Source organism: Nyctereutes procyonoides, unplaced genomic scaffold (genome assembly GCF_905146905.1).
Source record: "Nyctereutes procyonoides isolate TBG_1078 unplaced genomic scaffold, NYPRO_anot_genome, whole genome shotgun sequence".
Lineage (NCBI taxonomy): Eukaryota > Metazoa > Chordata > Mammalia > Carnivora > Canidae > Nyctereutes > Nyctereutes procyonoides.
Genome location: NW_026575126.1, coordinates 52454724 through 52461677, shown reverse-complemented (window position 1 = coordinate 52461677; position 6954 = coordinate 52454724). Strand labels below are relative to the sequence as shown.

General features: G+C 46.0%; 1 pseudogene; it reads left to right on the top strand.

The window, feature by feature from the left end:
• Window positions 1-2968: 2968 nt before the first annotated feature.
• Window positions 2969-4240, top strand: LOC129519921 (malate dehydrogenase, mitochondrial-like; annotated as a pseudogene).
• The last annotated feature ends 2714 nt before the right edge of the window (window positions 4241-6954 follow it).

Sequence of the window (6954 nt, the reverse complement as noted above, 5' to 3'; positions counted from 1 at the left end):
CTTTCCTGATCCTCCTACATCATACCGCCTCTTGAAAGCTGGTCCTGGGTTCATCCATAGTGGAGTTGAGCTGGGGCTCCACTAATGTAATGCATATTCCTGGGCCCTGTCCCCAGTCTTTGAGTCACATATTCTGGCCACAACATCAGAAGTCTGCATTTGAAACAAACACCCCTGAAAAAGTTGTATGCACACTGAAGCTTAGGACCCACATCCCAAGCATCCTTCCCTAATGACTGGTACATACATCTTGATCCATCATGGGCAAAGAAGCTTTTAAAAGAACACTGTATTTTTTTTTTATCAGTGAGAAATTTTTTTTTCACTCATCATCATTTTACATTTGTGAAGTTCACTTCTCTCCCCTTAATCAGAGGTCTAAAGCTGGCAGCCGGGCAGCCCAGTGGCTCAGCAGTTTAGCGCCGCCTTCAGTCCAGGGCATGATCCTGGAGACCCGGGATCGAGACCCACGTCAGGCTCCCTGCATGGAGCCTGCTTCTCCCTCTGCCTGTGTCTCTGCCTCTCTCTCTCTCTCTCTCTCTGTCTCTCATGAATCTTAAAAAATAAAAAATAAATAAAGCTGGCAGCCTTGGGTCCTTCTTTGGCCAGTTGTTTAGTCTCCCCACTGACACCTCACCCAGGGTTTTAAAAAGAACCTGATCAGAGCCCTAAAGACAGACCCATGAGATACCACCTCACACCAGTGAGAATGGGGAAAATTAATAAGGCAGGAAACAACAAATGTTGGAGAGGATGCGGAGAAAAGGGAACCCTCTTACACTGTTGGTGGGAATGTGAACTGGTGCAGCCACTCTGGAAAACTGTGTGGAGGTTCCTCAAAGAATTAAAAATAGACCTGCCCTACGACCCAGCAATTGCACTGTTAGGAATTTACCCCAAAGATTCAGATGCAATGAAACGCCGGGGCACCTGCACCCCGATGTTTCTAGCAGCCATGTCCACAATAGCCAAACTGTGGAATGAGCCTCGGTGCCCATCGAAAGATGAATGGATAAAGAAGATGTGGTTTATGTATACAATGGAATATTGGAATATTACTCAGCCATTAGAAACGACAAATACCCACCATTTGCTTCAACGTGGATGGAACTGGAGGGTATTATGCTGAGTGAAGTAAGTCAATCGGAGAAGGACAAACTGTATGTTCTCATTCATTTGGGGAATATGAATAATAGTGAAGGGGAATATAAGGGAAGGGAGAAGAAATGTGTGGGAGATATCAGAAAGGGACACAGAACATAAAGACTCCTAACTCTGGGAAATGAACTAGGGGTGGTGGAAGGGGAGGAGGGCGGGGGGTGGGGGTGAATGGGTGACGGGCACGGAGGGGGACACTTGACGGGATGAGCACTGGGTGTTATTCTGTATGTTGGTAAATTGAACACCAATAAAAATTAATTTATAAAAAAAAAAAAGACAGACCCCCTGGGTTCAAATCTTGGTTGCCCTAGTCTCCAGCTCTGTCACTTGCACACCCTGGATCTCAATGTCTTCAATCACCAAACTGGGTAATAACAGTTCATGCCACACAAGTATGTGAGAGTATTAAATATGCTCATGGATAGAAAGCTTATGTCAGAGCATCTGACATAGAATAAATACTCTGTAAACGTTAACTATATTAAAATGTAGATTTCTAGATTTTCTTTTTCCCATGGCAACACTTTGCTGGATCCAAGTGATGTATACCCACTTTGGACTTGGGGGTGCTGTCACTCCCACACACAGCATTTAGTCACCTTGCCATCCCTCATGGGTGTTATCAAGGTGGCCCCTCTGGCCTTTGTGTTGGTGACACAGGGCTTAATTAAAAGCACATGTTATCACTGCTCCTCCCAGAGCCAGTTTCCAAGACTTTCATCCCATTCCAAGGCATCCCATCCCACCAGCCCAAACCACACCCAGCCAGGAGGCTACCGCAGGACTCAGCACCCACATTCCTGAGGACAAACTTAGAGCAAGAGGCTCCATTAAGCCCTTCAAGACAAACCCCTGCTTCTCTGCCCAGCCACATGGCTCACTCTCTCCTTGTCCAGCAGGATTGTTGCAGGCACTCAATGCTACTGCATCATCCTGTGTCACAGGCAAGTATAGGCTTAGCGATAGCTCCAGAGTGGTCCTTCTAAGATCTCATCTTCTGGCTAACTCACCCTCTCCTTAGTTTCAGGTTAAATGCCACTTCCTCCAGAATGCCTCCTCAGTCTACAGTGGCTAGATTACCTGACTCCCTATGTGTTCCCGAAGTCCCCTGGACCTCCTGATCACATTGGGTTTGAGTTACCTGTTTATTGTGTCTCCCCTTACAGACCTGGAGATCCACAAGGCCAGAGGCTGTGCCTTATTCACCACCGACTCCTCAGTACCTAACAAAAACTTAGCATATAGTTGATGCTCAATAAATGTCTGTTGAATGGGTGACTACAAACAAGGATTCTGTTGAGTCTCAGGAAAAGGGACCAGAATTCTGTTTGCAAAAGAAGAAAGAGAGAAAACAAGCATTTGCTGAACACCTACTATACGTGAAATTTCACAACTACCTTATGAAGTGGGTGTTACAAGATCTTTTGCAAATAGGAAAACTGAGGTTCGGAAAGGTTAAATGATTTATTCAAGGCTGTCAAGCCAGAGCAGAGGTCAGCAAAGTTTTTCTATAAAGGGCCAGTGTGTGGATATTGCAGACTCCTGGGCCATATGGTCCTAGTACAACTACTCCATTCTATCACAGTAGCCCAAAAGGTACAAAACAACTGATGGGCAGAATTTGACCCATGAATCACAGTTTGTGAGTCCCTGGGCTAGGCCTTGATTTGAGGCAGATTTGATCCCATGTTTGCCCATAACTCACTCAAATCCTTCAGGCAAAAAGTTGGAGAGAAACAGGAATGGCAGACATGGAGACTACCCAAGGAAGGGATGCTTGCTTTGAGAAAGGCTGGAGCAGGTGGAGGTGGTTGGTGTCACCTGCCAGCCGCCGGTTCCTGCGCCTGCTCTTCGGCTCCCTGCCCGCTCCAACCAACCATGCTCTCCGCCCTCGCCCGCCCTGCCGGCGCCGCTCTCCGCCGCAGCTTCAGCACCTCGGCCCAGAACAATGCTAAAGTAGCTGTGCTTGGGGCTTCCGGAGGAATTGGGCAGCCCCTTGCGCTGCTTCTCAAGAACAGCCCCTTAGTGAGCCGCCTGACCCTCTAGGATATTGCTCATACACCCGGAGTGGCCGCAGATCTGAGCCACATCGAGACCAGAGCAACCGTGAAAGGCTACCTCGGACCTGAGCAGCTACCGGATTGCCTCAAAGGCTGCTATGTGGTGGTTATTCCAGCCGGAGTCCCAAGAAAACCAGGCATGACACGGGATGACCTATTCAACACCAATGCCTCAATTTGGCCACCCTGACTGCTGCCTGCGCCCAGCATTGCCCTGAGGCCATGATCTGCGTCATTTCAAATCCGGTCAACTCCACCATCCCAATTGCAACGGAGGTTTTCAAGAAACACGGAGCTTACGACCCCAATAAAATCTTCGGGGTGACGACCCTGGACATTGTCAGGGCCAACACTTTCATTGCAGAACTAAAGGGTTTGGATCCCGCGCGAGTCAATGTTCCTGTCATTGGCGGTCATGCTGGGAAGACCATCATCCCCCTTATCTCTCAGTGCACTCCCAAGGTGGACCTTCCCCAGGACCAGCTGACAGCCATCACTGGGCGGATTCAGGAGGCCGGCACGGAGGTGGTGAAGGCCAAAGCTGGAGCAGGCTCTGCCACCCTGTCCATGGCATACGCTGGAGCTCGGTTTGTCTTCTCCCTTGTGGATGCAATGAATGGGAAGGAAGGAGTTGTTGAAAGTTCCTTTGTTAAATCCCAGGAAGCAGACTGTGCCTATTTCTCCACACCATTACTGCTGGGGAAAAAGGGCATCGAGAAGAATCTAGGCATTGGCAAGATCTCCCCTTTTGAAGAGAAGATGATAGCAGAAGCCATCCCCGAGCTGAAGGCCTCCATCAAAAAGGGAGAGGAGTTTGTGAAGAACATGAAATGAAAGGGCAGCCAGCTAGCAGTCCGTTTCCCTAACTTATGAAGGCATCATGTCCCTGCAAAGCCATCTCCTGTCCTCATGTTTCCGTTGCGTTAACCACCAGTGTCATGTTAACGTCACCGCCCCTTCCAATCGCAAGTCCGTCAGTGTGTGCATCAATAAAAGCAGGCTTCCGTTTTCTTTTAAAATAAAAATAAAAAAAAAGAGAAAGACTGGAGCAAATTTAGTCCATCTGATCATAGAAGCATATGTCATATATTCCTCAAGTAAACATTCACTGAATACGTACTGTATTCTAGGTCTCTGCTAAATATTCAGGGGACCGAAGCATGAATAAGGCCAGACTCTGGTCTCTATTAGCCTGCAGAATAGTAAATGAAGTGATATGTATGTGCTATCTTTTTTTTTAAGAATTTATTTATTTATTTATTTATTTATTTATTTATTTATTTATGAGAGAGAGAGAGAGAGAGAGAGAGAGAGAGAGAGAGAAAGCACACCCATGAGTTGGGGGAGAGACAAAAAGAGGAGAGAATCTCAGGCAGATTCCGTACTGAGCACAGAGCCAAGGCACGGCTCCCTCCCAGGAGTCTGAGATCATGACCTAAGCTGAAATCAAGAGTCAGATGCTTACCCGAATGAGCCACCCAGGCACCCCTGTATGCACTTTCCTTTAGTCACTAAATACTTCTTGAGTACCTACTATGTTCTGGGGGTGAGACAACAGCAGCATACAAATCAAGGCTTGGTCCCTTGCTTTTAGGCAGGTTACAACCCAGCTGCAGAAAGGAACATGAAATAATAATCACACAGATAAATATTTAATTACAAATTAGGATAAATGCCATGAAGGAAAAGAACACGACGTTATGAGAGAGAATAGCAAGGGGAAAATGCATTTTGGTTGGGGGGCAGGGGGCTGGTTAGGTAAGAACTCTGTAAAGGAATGATAAATGCTCCAAAACGGAGACAGCAAAAGGCAGAGGCAGTTCAGAGGAGGAGCTAGAAGAGGCTTCTGGAAGACTGTGACATTTGAACTCAGCCTGAAAGGATGAGTGGGACTTGGAAGTGCAGGCACCAGGCTGCCATGTACAGCTGTACAGACTGTGTACTGCACAAGTCCAAGGAATACCATCACATAACAATAGTGGGAATGACATCCTTATGGTTGTGAAGTTGTTGTTGTATGCAACAACCTGGGCTGGGGTGAAGAGAAAAAGCATTCCTAGAAGGGAGAACAGGGAGCAAAGGTGGTGGCCAAGAGCACCCTTAATTTCACCAGAACCACTAGCAAATTGTCCTGACTTAAATGCTTCATGTTCTATATTCTATATTCCTCCTTCTCCTCCTTGGGCTGCAATCGTGCATCATGGGGCATTGTCCGGCCTCCTCATCAGCTGTGATGAATGTTCTCTCATTGCCTGTATCGATTCCCCCAGTGAGGCTCTTGCCTGGTTCCTCATCAACCCTCCTTCTGGCTGCAGTGTGTTAAGTGGGCACTCAGCCCCATACTTATTAGTGCAATTTAATGAGCTGGAGGCAAAAACTTGCTGATATAAAATTCATATTTATTGAATTTGATTGTCCCCAGCATGCCCCTGCATGTCTAACCTGCTTGTCTTAGTGGCTGGGACCAACTCTGGATTATTGTGTTACAGCTTTATTGATGGGCAACCCATTTGCTCATTTCTTTGGACAGGAAGTCACAGTTCCCCCACCGCCACCAACCACCAACCACCACCACCCATCTCTGCTGATTAGATACAGGCGGGTTCTCTGCCTGGCAACTCTCAGAGCTCAGTAGGGGAGAGTTAGGGCAGGGATCCAAATTCATATGCCTGCCAGGATGAGGTGAGTATGACAAATGAGGGAATAGGGCTGGGGGGCAAGAGAAGATGATGAATTTGAGAACACAGTTCTAAAGGGAATGGCTCTACTCAGCGCCTGTCACATATGCAAGTGGGACCCCAGGTTAACCAGATCTTCAATTTTTCAGGAACTTGGAAAAGTAGGGTTTTGCTGTGTAAAAAATCACAATTTTAAATACCTGCAATTAATCATTAAGCATGTTAACACTGTACAAGCCAAACAAACTTGAGGTCAAATCCAATTCTTGGGCCACTGGTTTGCAATTTCTGAACAAGGAAAAGCTAAAAATCTGAAAATAAGACCACCTCTCCTGGTGGAAACCACAAGGCCTCTGGTCTGAAAGACCAACTTTTGCAAAGCAGTAGGACTTAGTAGTTAAGAAAAGGCTTTGAAGTCAGACAGACCTGAGCTAGCTCAATGCAAGATTCACACTATTGTGTGACCTTGAGTATGTCCTTCACCTTGCTAAGCCTTCTCTCATTTGTAAACTATAGGAAGCCCATCTGCTTTGCAGGGTTGCCATGTGGAATTAAGATAACGCTTTGAAATTAGGCATGACCATATGACTTACTTTGACCAAAGAAACATGGGCCAAATGATGTGTATCCACTTTGAGACAGAAAGTTCAACAGCCAATGCACAATTTGCTGTGTATCCTTTCCTATATTGTGATCACATGTCAAGATTGGATTCTCTGTCATCCTACCCTTACCCTGACTGGTATGTATCATATAAAATCATTATAATCATTAAATTATTAATAAATATATGTAGAACTGTGTCTAGACTATGGTAAGCCTTTTAATTAATCAGCTTTGTTATATATCAAAGAACAAATTTCTTTTTTTCAAATTTCTTTTTTTATATATATTTTATTTATTTGTCAGAGACAGAGAAAGCACAAGCAGGAAGGGAGCCTGATGTGGAACTTGATCCCAGGACTCTGGGATCATGACCTGAGCAGAAGGCAGATGCTTAACTGACTGAGCCACTCAGGTACCCCAAATAACCCTCAAATTTCAGAGGCTTACAA